The sequence below is a fragment of the Nasonia vitripennis genome (assembly GCF_009193385.2).
Source record: "Nasonia vitripennis strain AsymCx chromosome 1 unlocalized genomic scaffold, Nvit_psr_1.1 chr1_random0002, whole genome shotgun sequence".
NCBI classification, from domain to species: Eukaryota; Metazoa; Arthropoda; class Insecta; order Hymenoptera; family Pteromalidae; genus Nasonia; species Nasonia vitripennis.
The window spans coordinates 2,543,237-2,558,989 of NW_022279588.1; the positions used below are offsets into that span (position 1 = coordinate 2,543,237).

At 34.6% G+C, this 15,753-nt stretch overlaps 1 protein-coding gene and 1 long non-coding RNA gene across 2 annotated transcripts in view; one reads left to right on the forward strand and one right to left on the reverse strand.

Moving 5' to 3' along the window:
- LOC100116079 (regucalcin) overlaps nucleotides 1-15,753 on the forward strand; it is a 405,396-nt gene that overhangs the window by 293,124 nt on the left and 96,519 nt on the right. The gene's annotated exons all lie outside the window — the stretch shown is intronic.
- On the reverse strand, nucleotides 5,995-13,594 carry LOC116416740. Its single transcript, XR_004345106.1, has 4 exons — nucleotides 11,110-13,594; nucleotides 10,958-11,038; nucleotides 10,644-10,878; nucleotides 5,995-10,560 (listed from the first exon to the last, which is right to left on the reverse strand). It is a non-coding gene; the product is annotated as an uncharacterized LOC116416740 (long non-coding RNA).

Sequence of the window (15,753 nt, forward strand, 5' to 3'; positions counted from 1 at the left end):
TGTGTATGTGTATACCGTAATATTTCTGGAACTACTTCGTCAATATCAATGAAATTTGGCATGGATATCTATTTTTGGATTCTTAATTCGGGAAAAACAGTTACTTTTTATTTTCTGAAATATTTTTCTTTTTGTGGTCATTTTTTGATTTTTGAAAAACACTATTTTACGTTTTTTTTTTTTTTAATTATCCCTTTGTTACAAACAATTCAGCTATAATGCATTTAAAAAAGAATAAAACTACGGACTAAAGTAACTGTTTTGACCGGAGGGCGGTTTTCATTTTTTTTGCCCGCGTATGCTGCATATGCGGCCAAAAAAAATAATAATAATAAAAAACGCCTGTCGAGCAAAAAAAATTAAAAGCGCCCGCCAAAATATTTTAAAGAAAATATTCAGTAGTTCACATCAAATATACGTATGTTTGTGTGTGTATACAATATGATTTTTTTGTAACACATGCACAATTTTCGCGTTTTCTCGACCTAAAATTAGGGACAATAGTAGTCGTCTTCTGACCAGCAGGCGCAAAAGTACATTTGCGCCCGCTACCCAATTCATTGGCAAATCTTCTAAACTTGCGTGAAATTCATCAGTGTAGTTTGAAACACGAAAATCAGTACATGCGTTACAAAAAATATGGTGTGCACCAAGGGCTAAGCGGACTTTTTGGCCTCGTGTGGTTGCAGTACTTGTCTACGGCTCGTAAACGCCCTCGCCTTCCGCTCGGGCTAACTCGCCTTGACTCATACTGCAAACTCCACACTCGGCCTAAAAAAGCCCACTTTACGCCCTTGGTACACAATATACTATTTTGTAACACATGCATGATTTTTGCGTTTTTTGTACCTATTGAACAGGCGTAAAGTACCAGTTTTTTTACCCGTGGTCAACAAAGTTGGAAGCAGGCAAAAAAAGTCATCAGCGGGGAAAAAAGTGAGCAGAGGGCAAAAAAATTTTTAATTTTGCCCGCTGCCAACTTTTTTTGCTCGCTGCTCCCTTTTTTTGCCCACTGACGAAATTTTGCTGTAAACTGCAAATTTTGAGTTTGTAAGGGTTTTCAGTTTTAAAAATTTCAAGGATTTTAATAAATATTAATACTTGTGTGATTATTATTTCTAAATAATAATGGCTGAGTAGTGGCCGTGTAAAAAACAGCCAATTTACTCCCGCTGTATAGCCATGAAAAACGTGAAAATCCATGCATGCGTCACAAAAACTATGGTGTGCACTAAGTGCTAAGCGGGTTTTTTGACCTCGTATGGTTTACAATACTCATCTTTGGCTCGGAGACGCACTCACCTTCGACTCGAACTGCAAACTCCACACTCAGCCTAAAAGAACCCACTTTACGCCCTTGGTATGCAATATACTATTCAATCAACCTAGGTTCGTTTTTTCTGTTTTCTTTTTATTAATTCATGAAAAACAAGATTTTCAGTCTTGCATGTGTGTTCCTTTATGGCAATATTTCGTTTAACAACCATTAATTATAATTATAGCTCGGCGAGCGAGAGAGAAAGAATAATACAAATTTTAAATGATTTTAAGTGATTTCATTAATTCGATCCCGAGAAATAGATCAATACTGAAAATACACGCTTTTCTGTGTTATACGATAACTGAACATTTTTTTACTCGCCCGCTTATGTGCAGCACGTGTTAAATAATTTCATCTATCAAAAAAAAGTGCAAAAACTGTATGTATTATACATGGAGTAAAAACAATTTTGATGTTAAAGCGATACAGAATTTTGAAGGAACGTGCCAAAGAATTAGCAGTGGTTTTTTATGTGGCATAGGCAGAGCAAGCTCTGCGCAAGTGGTCCTCTGACACCAGATCCTCACAGGCACCATTGTTAAACAATACTTCCGTGGGGCCCGTTTAGTAGCCTAGTTGATTTTTCTTTTGAAAAAAGTAATAGGAATAATTTCAAGATGGGAGGATAACCCTAGTTTTCAACAATGAAAAAACTCTCTAATTTTACGTGAAAAATTTGCGACGTTTTGTCCTTGGTGAGGACCTCTTCAAGCCATAATTATTATAAAATTAATATCACAGTAGGAGACGAGTACGTCTCTAGTCACACGTTTCCTCAGTTTTCCTTTTGAAGTTTGACATTTCCCTATATCCTCCGTCCACCAGCGATTGGGGCTTTAGGATCAAACTCGTCTACTTTTTCTGCATCGCCCGATGATCTGCTTCTTGCAATATCATCTGGTCGTCATCTTTGTACAGCATTGTCCAGTTATCCTCTGAACAGACTAAACCGCGATACCTACGTTCTCCTACACCTGGTGGGGAGTTGGCTTGACTCAATTACCTACGTTTCTCAGCATTGGTCTGAGGAGCATTTAGAGCTACGTTTTGCATTGGGTAGGGAAATGTAAACTCTGTGACCTACGTTCCTCTGCATCAGTCCAAGGAGCATTTATACTTGCAGCTCTTTGGCCACCGTCTAACTATATTTATAAGCGGAATTTCAGCTTCATCTCTTTCTTCTTTTTTCTTTGTTTTTCTGAACTTTCTTAAAGATAGGTGCAGCATAATTGTTTACCGCACTCCATCCCTCAAACGAAGTCAACATAGCTACCATAATCGACTTGGGTGTCAACCTGATCCGAAAATCGCTTTCAAGTTCTTCTTGTCTTTGCTATAGCCCAAGCAGTCACAAAAGACATGTTCAAAATCCTTGACAGCTTCTATGCACACCGGGCAGTTAGCGCAATCTTTGAGCCCGAATCTATGCTATCTGTAAAGTAAGTCCTGAAGCATCCATCTCCAGTTAAGATCTGCGTGAGACAGTAATTTACCTACTCGTGTTTTCTTCCTGTTCGGACTTCGATATTTGGTATGAAGCGATGGGTCCATCGCTCCTTGTCGCTAATACTCCATCTCTTTTGCCAGCGAATTATCGTCTTTTCTAGCTTCATCCTATAATTCTTTGTTGTTGCAGCCACTGAAATGTCATTTTTCTTTGTAGATCCCTTTTCTTTCTATTGCAAGCAGTTTATGAGCGGTAATCATGCAACTGCGCAGACCACCTCGTCTGATACAGTACGATAAGCAGACGCGACTTTTAGTACGCTTTGCCTGTATGCCATCAAGAGCTTGAGTGCGTATGCCTTCACTAGCATGGCATCCACTCATATAGGAACTCCATAATGCATAATTGGCGTAGTTATGCTTGCTAGCAGTAATCTTCGGCTCTGAGTTACCCCGCCGACGTTAGGCATTATCCTTGCCAAGGCAGCGAATAAATGGTAGAGGTCAGCTATGATTTTTTAAATAAGTACCCTTTTTATTTTGGGTTATTTCGACTCAGAAGTGACTTCTAAATTGCCTACGAGTTTAGAATGTTCAGAACGTCCCTTACATAAGTCCGAACTTTCTACAGAAAGCGATTTTATCGATTCTGTAAGGACTAAGGATACAGGTAATATGTACGATGACGAAAAAGAAACATCCAGTTTTATGGCACTATTGTATAAGGATAGTATCCAGGGTAAACAGTAACTCTGACGAACTAGATAAAAGAAGTTCGATGGATTCTGCAGCAGATAGAGACCCTTTTGAAATGAATTATAAAATGAATAATCTTCAAGTATGTGGTTTCCATAAAATCGCCGAGCACAAACGTACACCAACTGTATGCGAGAAATTGTCGGCAAATCCAAGCCTATTGTATCACCATAAAGATACTTCTGACAGCTTCGAAAATTAGTCTCAGCAGAAGCCTTTTTATTTTCGGTTGACCCCTATTTTAAAAAAAAAGTTTTAAAGTTTCTTCAAAAATCAAGAAGACATAATCGCCAGCAAGTCCCCTAGACCTCTTTTGGATATAGGGAGAGATGGTGGAGAAAACAAAACAAAACAAGCCAACAGTTCCAGAATACGTTTTTTTCTGGTATAAGTAAAGACACGACACTAGTAGAAAAAAAATTAGAAATAGTCTTACTACCAGCAGTAAATTTGAAAATTGGAAATGAAAATAGTTTAGCAAAAACTGAGTTAAAATTAAATAAATCTTACGCGATAAGGTTATAAAGTTTTTCCGAAATTTGAAAAATTTTTATCTGTTTTTAGATATAACTGACAAATGCAGAAAGTACCATCAAGCAAATTTACTAGTTAAATACAGACAAAATTATTCAAAATAAAGAAATCTCGCTTTTAAATAACTTTTCAAATAGGAAATTAACATTTTCAACTTTCTATAAAAAGAGTATCATTTTCATAAACTCTTTGAACACTAACCAAATAGTGCTGAAACGGTCACGGCTCTTCTCCGGTGCAAATATTTGATTTATATTATTATTGAAAAGCTGTGAACATTTACTGCCCTGTGTCGTAATTCTGACGACAGGTCAAAAAAGAGAAAGAAAGAAAAAATCTAATTAATGATTTAAGTATAGGTCAGATCCAGGATACCAGGAAGTGGAGTTTTATCAAAATAATAAGATCGTGTTGTATGTTTAAATAGTAACTGAAATATATTCAATGAATCGTTTTTTATGGAGAATATTGCGTAAATTGCAATATTCTTTTTAACAAACTTTTGCAATAGAGTTTTAGTAGATACACTTTATTTTGCGTTACCCCTAACTAATTAAAGTGCGTTTTATAGATGTCGTATATAATCTATATATTATATTTGTTTGTAAATGATACGCTTTGAGAGTCGATCAAGTACTCGATACACACACACACTCACAGTCCACACTTCTTTATTCCGCAGCTTGTAATATCTTCGAGAGGGGATTTATGCCAGACGGCTTTCCCCTCTCATTCTAAGCGTAGTAAATCACTCTCGTTTTCGCTCAAATCGACTTCTTTATTTTCCTCCCATACCTCTTCCTATTCGAATTACAAAACACGAACAAGCGGGAATCCACGCCTAAGGGACTTCCCGCGTGACAATTCATGTATCGTAATGTTATACCTTATCATATGGATTCGCTCCTAAAACAGCCCTCTGTAATCGTGATGCAGCCATTACCTCGCAACTCATACTTTCTTCATAAAATCTAACGTTCTCGTCAGTTACTATTAAATCTATCTTGATAAAGTATATGCCTCATAAATCTTTAGATCTCTTGAAAAGGGATGCTACGACGTCTGAAATGTAGAGAAACAGATATAATTGACGTTTAGTTCATTGGATCATTAAAATCTTTTCTCAACTAAATTATCGACGAACATTTGAGACTCTATTTTTATAAAAATAAATATTTTATATATTTTTAAGGATCTTGCGTTATCCATACTGGAGAATGCTCGTATTATCCATACTGGGGAAAATGTAAATAAACAAGTTTTAGCTCGCATTTCGCGTATAGAGATAGTTGAGAGTTTTACCACGTCCAAATCGACTCAAGAAGCCTAAAGTCTTCATAAATATTTTTATAGTATAGTCATAAGCGTTCGTTGAAAGAAAGGGGTGAGCCTTGTAAAATAACTTTCTACGCTCTTAAAATCAACAGTTTACTTATTTCTCCTGTGCCGAATTTCGAAGCATGTCTAATAGACCATAGATATGTGCAAATCCACGGAAAACCGGTCACTTTTGGGGGTCTAAGCGAACAAAATTCAAATTTGAGGGCAGACCTACCGGGCCAACTTTTTTGGGTTCCTTAGGCTATCCAAAACACAAAAAAAAAACTTGTATTTCCGAGATTTCGAAATACTTTTTTTTCCAGGCAGTTTAAATTCTCTTATGGAAATTTAACATGGAAAAAATGAACGGCAACTAGCCATTGCTCAACTGTACGTACTCAATGTCCGAGATCACAAACGGAAAAAACATACTCATAGGACCAAAGTATGAGAAAAATGTGGCTGTTTCGAGGACAGCCGATAGAAGTGAATACTGAATTAGGTGTGTTGTATACTTCGATTTTTTTATATAGGTGAAATAATAAAAATATGTTTATCGTTATTCATACATTATTTTATTTCTTATAAACTTTATTTATCTTTGGTAGAATCACAGGTATCTTCATTTTTTAATTCAATAAAAGAAACAATTGGTTTGTGGTAACTAAAGTATGATATAAATGTTTTAGAATCGATTTTATATAAAAATCTTGAAAGTACTGCATCTAATGTTGTGCCATACTTAGTAGTTGATTGTTGCGCATCATTATTCATGTCTAATTGAAATTTATCTTTGAGGAATGTAATTAATGGTTGTGCACTTTTGTCAGCAAAGTTAACATTAAAATCTCCTGCTAAAATCAGTGGCATTTGATGGTCATTTGTATCAAGCTCCCGTGATCCTACTTGAGTGTATACAAGTAGTGATCTATGGATAAATTGAATTATGTCTGTAATGCTTTGATTGGGTGAAATTTAAATCGCAGCCATGATACATATTTGACCGTCTTCTAAAACGCAGTGAGCAGAACATATTTCAGCTATTTCTGACGTCTGAACATCTAAATTTATAGGTCTTCTAATTTGCAATGATATATGTTTAGTGACGATATTGGCAGTGTCACGTTTATTTTGAAAAATAGCTACTCCTCCTGCTCTTTTATTTGCCCGATGGAAACGTGCTATACAATTGAATACAGGTACATCGATGATGTCTTCTTGATCGCTCATCCAAGTTTCGGTTAAATGTAATATATTACTATTTCTAATGACGGAATCAGTAAGATTTAGCGCATGAGATTGAAGACTTGGCAAATAAAAGTAACAAATGATAATCCTTTTTTAGTTATAATGAAATCTGTAATCATTTCTGCTGTTGTTTGTAATTTGTTGAGAGATAATCTACGGAATTCATCTTGTAAAGAGACACTATGTACATCATTTTGTCGACCATGATAAAATATGAATTTGCTTGCATCATCTTTGAACGTAGTAATGTAAAGTTCTTCTATGCTCGTAACACGGGATAGAGCAACATATACTAACTGTTGAGAATGTTTCCTTTCGTATTCGTAAACAACTTGATTAAAAGTACCTCCTTGTGATTTATGGATTGTCATAGCTAACGCTGGAATTAATGGAAAATGATTTCTTTTGGCTAGGATAGTTTTATTGTTATTGAGAGGAATGCTACTTGTTCTTCGGTCTAGAAATTGTAGCCAAACTCCCTTGACCTCATCATTGTCATCAAATTCAAGGTGTACCAATTCTCCAACTGCACCGTTTGCTAAACCATCTGATACATCGATATTAGTTGTAATTATATAAGATTTATTTAACACGAATATAATTTCATACGGTAAACTGCCAGTATCAATGACAGACATTTTGTGCAGCTTTTGTGTTACGAAAGTTTATTGTTCCTTACTTTGACACCCGTAATAATATCTCTTGCAATAGAAATAGTTTTGTTTTCTGCGCTCTGTAAAATCGAGTTATTGTACTCATTAACCGAGTGATTGGTAAGGAATAAGCGTATCCTGTCTGGGCATAATTGATTACTATCATTTTTTGTGTAAAATCTTGCTTCTACAAGAGCGAGTTCAAGATCGTCTAGCTGAATGCCATTTCCGACCTTAGTTAGCAATAAAGAAAACATTGCATTTGCTTGTCGCATGACTTGTGTCAGTTCATAAAATTTTAATCCTCGCCACAAAATTGGGCCAACCATCCGTTGTCTGTGACTTATAGATTGGAGTTGCCAGAACAGGTGGTAATTGTCGCAAATCTCCAATTAAAATCATATCTAAACCACCGAAATTATTTTCAAAATTTCCAGTAATCTGCTTTAATCTAGAATCAATTTGTGATAACAGCTCTGCACCTATCATGCTAATTTCATCAATAATTATAACCTTAACGAATTTAAATAATGCTCTGTAAAGCTGTGCCATTTCATTAGATAGTGGCAGTAACTTTGACAGTGATATTTTAAGAGCTGTATGCACTGTTGTGCCATCAATTGCAACAGCTGCTATTCCGGTTGATGCACAAGTAATAAATGCATTACAGTATCTATCAGTGTCGGTAAATCTATTGTAAATTTCCATAATAAGTTTTATTACAAAAGTCTTACCATAACCAGCTGAACCAGTAAAGAATATTTGAAGCGGGAACGAATTTGAAGAGAGAAGATGTGAGATAACATATAATAAAATTTCCTTTTGTTTATCGTTAGCCATTCTCATCAATTCACAAAATTGTTTGAGATTCATTAAATTTTCTTTTTTTTAGCTATAGGGCCAAGTTTGTTGAGAGTTGCTAGACGTAAATCCATGTTGACCGAAGACTTGAACATTGGCTCACGCAGCATATACCAAGCAGCTTCTTGGCTTGACATTTCTACTGAATTAAGCATATCAACGCTCAGTTTTCTTGTTATTTCAACAATGTCAAATTCTGGGTGTTCATCCATGACTTGTATTATATTTCGTTGCAAATTACTTATGCCTCTATTTGTTTTATTTACATATTCAACAACATAAGCAGCACATGAATATTCTTCCGTGATGATTTGAAAATCCATATTCGATTTCAAGACGCTGAACACAAATGGATTAAAAGAATTATGCCATTTTTCGGATTGTAAGCACTTGGGGAAAACCCTCGGTCTCGTAATTCCAGCCCGAAGAATATTGCAGTAATGTTCATCTGATAAAACATTGTTTTATTCGTAAAAATCATCAATATCATTATAATCATTATTTTCTAACTTAGTTCTAATTAAGTTATAATGAGTTTTGTAATCTCTGAAATTCTCATTTTCTTTTTGCATTGGCGTTAATATAGTAGTTACACGACATGGCATAAACGGTGCTTCAAATCTACATTTTTGGGCTCTGTTGGCGACAATTTTTTTGTAACATGTAAAAGTGTGTTTGTGTGTTTGGAGTTTAATGTTACCTGATGGTTCAGATGCTGATACAGAAATCAATTCGTCGATTAAATGTATAGCTTCTTGATAAATTTTATCAAAGACGTCTTCTGTTGCATTTTCTAACCATAAAAGAATATGAGCGTGGGGACTGCCACGATGTTGAAACTCTATTCTCTTGAAGTAATCGACCACTCTATATTTCCCAAATGGACTTGACTTTTTAGCCATTAAGATTGTCATTATAACATTGACTAATTTATTAAAGTAGATAGCACAAGTAACAGAATCTTCATTAATAAGAGCACTTTTTTCAATATAATTGTTGTTATAAGTTCAGTTGTGTTTTAATTTGTATAATAATTTTAACAAATCTGTCCATCCTATTTCGTTCGAGCTTAAAGTCATAAATGCCGTAGGTCTTCCTTTCTGTCGAATAATAGCAAACAGATCTCTTTTGCGATCTGCCCAATACCAAGTTGAGTTTGTTATACACTTGAGGAATGCAAAATTTGTTTCTATGCAATTATGGATGTATGAATCTAATAGAATTTGATCAAGAGCAATATTAGTATTGTTACCAACGTGCTTAAATGCAATTTGTAAGCTATCCCGTACTCGTAATCTCATAATTCTCATTGCCATATATAAAACATGCTGATGCGTAACTCCTCTGCGATCAGCCCGTCTCAATTCACTCGTAGCTTGCGTAAATGGTGTAACTCTAACATTTTCTCGGTATGCTCTGAATTTACCAAGGTATATCGCTGGAAACGACAGTTCTTCAGCATGTTCGTCGAAAAGCAAGCTTATCAGAAGATTTGTTTCACCAGGCGCAATCCTTAAGTATTTATCCTCGTTCCAAAGCAATGTCTGTTGCTGAGCAATAAGACTTTCTTCAATTGGAATATTTTCTGAGAGTTCGTCAATATCAGCAGGTTCTGTTTCTTGATCATTAAAGAACGGTTCATCAATTGTAATATTGTAATAAACGTAAAGTTCTGTCTTAACTAAATATTCTAGCCACGCCTTTATTGTTTTTTTTTATTAACTAAACCTTGCACGTAACTAGATTTGTGTATTTTTTCCGCTTTATATGTACGTAAATGCAATGTTCATCGTCGATATCGCGTGGCAATCGATGTACCATTGTATTTACAGAAAATGGTACGTTAATAATAATTTGTCCGTAGATACCATATTGACCGTGCACATGTCTTAGCCTTCTAATTTGCATAAAGGGGATTCGTGGCGAAATTAGTCTTTCTGATACAATATCTAGCTTTGGCAAATGCGATGGAAGTTCTGGATATTTAAAGCCATTATATTCAGACATTATTGGTATGTTGCCTTTGTCAATATCTGTTTTGCAAGTAGAGCATGTGCTTATGTTAGCCAAGGTATCATAATTAAAAAAAAAAATTATATCTAATTATATAACAATTCGTTAAATATTTTGTATATTATATTTTGTGCAATTTAATATTTTACCGTAATTATTGTTTTCAAAATTTCTTCACGATTTCCCTGTGCTTTTTTTTAATCTTCTTTGAACCATAATCTGTTGCAAACTGAGCATGGATAACCAAACGCATTATTTTTGAATTTTTTATTAAATTCCTCGTGTGGTTTTTTATTTCGATGATATTTAGAATAGGTAGGTTCCGAGTTGATAATATGATGATAAAAAGATATGTCGTTGACGATATTTAATTGTTGAGGTTGCTGACCTTGCAATTCATCATTCAAACTAAAATATAAAAATATAAAGTAGTTAAATTTGTAAATAATCGAATTTGTTATTTTTAAATATAAATTAATAAAAATATATACGGTATTATAATTGGATCTGCATGTTGAGTCAATCCAGTTGATTGATGTGCTTCCGTCAGTAAATTCAATTCCCTTTGAGTATTTTCATTATATTGCGTATTTATTTGGCAAATTTCGTCGAATTGTGGTTGCAAGTGTTGTTTATCATAATTTTGTCGAATATGCAGGCAGATTATCATCAGCCTTTGGAGTGTGTACATTATGAATTAATGCTACAGTTTCAACTTGTAAATCTCTAAAATAAATAAAAGAGATAAAAGATATTATTAAAAATCTATGTTATTATGATAATCAATCATGTATGAACAAACAACCGTTGTGAATTTTCGGTGGTAGTGCTGGATTGACTTTCACGTATTTTACGTTGTCGATACTCTCTGCAGCGTTCAGCATTGCTGTGTTTTAAAAATTATGAGATTATTACAAATTTATGTTATTATGAATTAATTAAGCATGAATAAATTACCGTTTAGATCTTTCAGTGGTACTAGTATCTTTTTGCCGTTGTCGATATTGCTTAGAGCGTTCAGCATTCATTTGTTTTTCGGCAGTACTTGATGTAGCATCCTTTTTCCGTTGTCGATATTCTTTACTGCGTTCAGCATTAGATTTCGGTGTAGTTTTCAATTTTTTGTTGAAAGCGGTAGTTGTAAGAATGTTTTTTTTCTTTTTTTTATGCTGAAAGTGCGTAATTAAATTTATAATTATAAAATTATAATATGTATAGACTATACGGAGCATAGAAATAAGCATAGGAGCTTATAATAGTCATTTTATATGTATATTGTTGGAAGAAAGAGATAGATATACGAATAAAAGGCAATGAGTAGGAGGCAGAGCGGGGAGACGCACGTGTTACTGTTGCATGTGTTATTGTACCGTTTTTAAGGTTAGAGACGTAAGAAGTATATTTCTGATTTAATATGTGAAAAAACACTTCAAAAATGAAACCATTTAAAAACATACCTGTCTTGCAGATTCTCGTTTTCATCTTCAGTATTATCAGTAGCTGGATGAGCAAATTTTTGTTGCGTTTCACTTTCACTGTCACTCATTGAATTTAAATTACTGTTTTTGTCACTTTCCATTATGAAAATCAATGTAATCTTATTAGTACACGAGTAGTAATTAAATATAAGTATTCACTTTTAATAATAAGAACGAGATATGTTTACGTACAACTGACGCTTAGACGCGGGATAGCATTATTTCAGTTTATGCTAGGTAGAGAAAGCCGAGCGCGTGGGGACGCGGGATAGCATTGTCCAGAGTATAGCGTGTAGTAGAGAAGTATAGTGTGTAGAGAACGCCGAGAGCGCCGAAAGCCAATGGAAAGATGCGGTAAGGAGAGCGCGGTGGAGGGGAGAGAGAGAGAGAGAGAGAGAGAGAGAGAGCGGTGAAGGGAGAGATGCAATATATTAATGAACAATATGTATTTTTTAAAGAAAGATGTGAAGATCAGTTGATTAACAAAAATTTAAATACAACATTGACTGCGTGATTTATACTGAATCAGATTGATCCAAATGCAAGACACACAGATATTCCATACAATTATGTATTTAATGAAATTAGGAAAGAATGGACTGCAAGAAATACATTTTATAAACCAGTTTTTGCGAAGATGTATTCCGTTAATCCAAAAAATCGAGAAAGATTTCATTCAAGATTACAACTATTACATGTAAAAGGAGCTAAATCTTTTGAAAATATAAATACAGTTGATAAAATTACATATTTGTCTTTCATGGAAGCAGCAGTTGCTAGAGGATTAATAAAAACTGATTAGAAATGGAATGGACGTTTACATGAAAGTACACAATTCCAAGTTCCAAATGCTTTATGTAATCTTTTTGCTTACATTTGTATATTTTATAATCCACTTAATGTTAGGGAATTATTTGATAAGTATAAAAATCATTTTTATCGTCCATCATTAACAGAAGAAATTGGCGAGAATTCTGCATTAATAATTATAAATAAAATTTTAACAAATAATGGTCATACTTCAAATGATTTTAATTAACCTTATGTTATCCATTATTCGGACATCGAAGAAAATAAGAAAAATGAAGATTTGCCTGTTACGGAACAGTTAATAGATAAGTATGTATCTCATGATGTCACTCTTTTATCTAAAAAATAACTTAAAATTTGTATTACTATTAAGAATATTAAGAGAGTATTGAAAATATTAATAAAAGTGATAATCATAATAAATGTTTCTTCATCGATGGGCCGGGATGAAGTGGACAAAGTCTTCTGTTAAATTCTTTAATTTTATATTTTAAGCGATTAAATATTTCAGTTATACCAGTTGCATGGATGGGCATAGCGGCAAATTTATTAATCTATTGTAAAATATCGCATTTAGCATTTAAATTTCCAGTAGATATAACTGAAGAAACATGTTATAATATTACACTACATTCTGAATATGGGGTTATCCTTAAGAAAACAAAAGTTCTTATTTGGGACGTAATATCTATGACTTCAAAATGCGCTTTTAATGCAGTTGGTGGGTTTTTTGTGATATTTACAAAAATGATGAACTTTTTTGAGGAAAAATAGTAATAGTGACAGGTGATTTCAGACAAACTTTACATGTTATCAAATATAGTAATGAAACAAAAATCGTTGAAAATTGAGTTAAAAATAGTTCACCATGGGTTAAATTTCAACATATGACTCTAAAAGATAATTTAAGAGTAAATAAAAGTGACATTGCCTTTAAACAAGAGTTAGTAAATGTTCGTGATTTGTAGAGAGATTAATATTTCTTATACGTTGACTCGATTCCTTGGTGGATATTCAAAAATAGAATGTTTGCTCGATCGGTCTTCCCGAGGCAAGACCGATAGGGCAAACATTATTCTGTTTTAAAATGCAATATAAATTTTAATACTGTCTGCTAAAATAACATGTGCCGTGCATTTTGATAGCCGTTGCAATAAAACAGTCGCTGAAGATTTGATTAATGGTTGCAATGTGCTGTGAATTTAAAAAGGGGGCTGCAAAAATGAAATGCGCTGTACTTTTCAAAAGCCCCTAAAAATGTAATATGCGCTGTAGTATTCAAAAGCGGTTGCAAAATAATATACGCGTGGAATAGAAAGCGGCTGCAATCGCGCTGTTATTTGAAAAGTGGCTGCAATAATAAAATGTGCTGTAAGTTTAAAAAGCAGGTGCAAAATAATATGCGTTGTAGAATAGAAAGCGGCTACAAATGCGCTGTTATTTTAGAAACAGCTGCAATAATAGAATGTGCTATAATTTTAAAAAGCGGCTGCAAAAGTAATGTGCGTTGTAGATTTCAATAGCGGCTGCAAAATAATTTGCGCTGTAAATTGCAAAAATATAATGTTCTTTAATTCTGAAAACGACGCCATAAAATAGTCAGAATCATAAAAAAAATGATTCCCGAATTTAGAATCAGAAAACATATATGCACGCCAAATTTTATTACGATCGATCGCGTGGTCCCAGAATTATAACGGTATACGTACACACACACACACGCACAGCCATCCCCACGGAAATTTTCTAAAAACGCATGATTCGTACTCTAAACACCTCCAAATGCGTTTCTACGAAGTTTTGGCGAAACTGAAAATTTTACTATTACAAAGCTTCCTCTTAGGAGGAAGCAAGAAGGACAATATAATAACGCTTTAGCATTTGCATATAAAAAAAATTTTTGAAAAAAATCATACTGTAGTTTTTAGTTCTGATTAGTAGCAATAATATGTCGACTTTTCTTTCAATATTTTTTAAACATGATTTACTATTAATATTTGCAACTTAAGCGCTGAAAGTAGCCATAAGCCCTATCTGCAAATAATATACATGACTGGCTGCACGATTTGCAAAACGTTACGCACTAAAATTTTCAATTCATCACTGATGAGTTTAAAGAACAGATCTAATTGTAAGACGAAACGCATTGTTATTTTTAGCCGTAAGAAATTTGTAGACTTTTGGGAAGGGTAGTTTAGAGAATGAAGTAAATTATCAAAAACGGACCTACAAACAAAATTTAAAAAATTTTGGTTCCCTTCCAGTATACTTTTTGTCAACATCTGGCCAACTTCCGATGTACTATCAGTCAACTTCTGGTTTACCCGAACCATTAGAAGGGGTTGTTTAAGCAATGAAGTAAAAACAGTACAACAAAATATAACGAAATGATCAAAATCGGTGAGGTACACCTAAGGACTCTTCTTTGTTAGACCTCTGACCCTACCTGCGACCACCCAAGGTTCTGGTATTAGGCAAATGCCTCTGTAGATCCTAGCTATGCGCCTGGTCAAAAGAGCCAAGGCACGTTTGAAGTGATGCAAGTTGATTCGGGTAAATGATATCCTGTCCCTAGCCATGGTGATAAGTACAAGACATCGTTACCATACTGAGCACTAGGGAATAAGTGCATTCATTCCAATCACAAGAAGTTTAGCTCCTTCCCGAGATTTGGTCCAGAGGACCACTTCCTACAGCGTGTCCATTAAAAAGTCATTTTTGGCGACCACAATAATGGCTCCCAGCTTACGAAAGAATCACGGTACACGAAAGAATGGCCAGCTTGTCCCTTTGGCACGGTTCTGTCACACCTTGGGCTTGGGGAAGGGGGGGGGGGGGGTTAGTTAATCCCATTGTAGTTCACCAAGTCATAATGAAGAGCTCTTATTTGGTCGCGAAAGCAAGCCGCTGCCCATTATCGTTCCGCTTCAATTGCTCACAGAGGCCCGATGAAGGGAGAATAGCCGGGAATCAAGTAATACCCGTTTTGGCTAGGCTTCTTCATCTGCTAAATCTGCGACGCTGTGCTTACCAACACAGGTGCGCAATACTTAGCGCCTCGCATGCACTAGGATTTGTCTTTAATTGCAGAACTAGCAAAAAACGCTCGCTTCGCTCGCGATTAACAAATTCATTGTGTTGATATTTGAGGGGATGTCGTCCAAAAAAATACAGTTTTTCTATTACATAAAACTTTTTGAATAAAGTTTGCTAATGAAAAACCGAGTCTGTAGCGCCGTAGTGTTAAGGTAGTTCACTTGGCCCAGTGATGCTCAATTCGAGGCTTAATTAGAAAATTAATTTTTTTTAATAT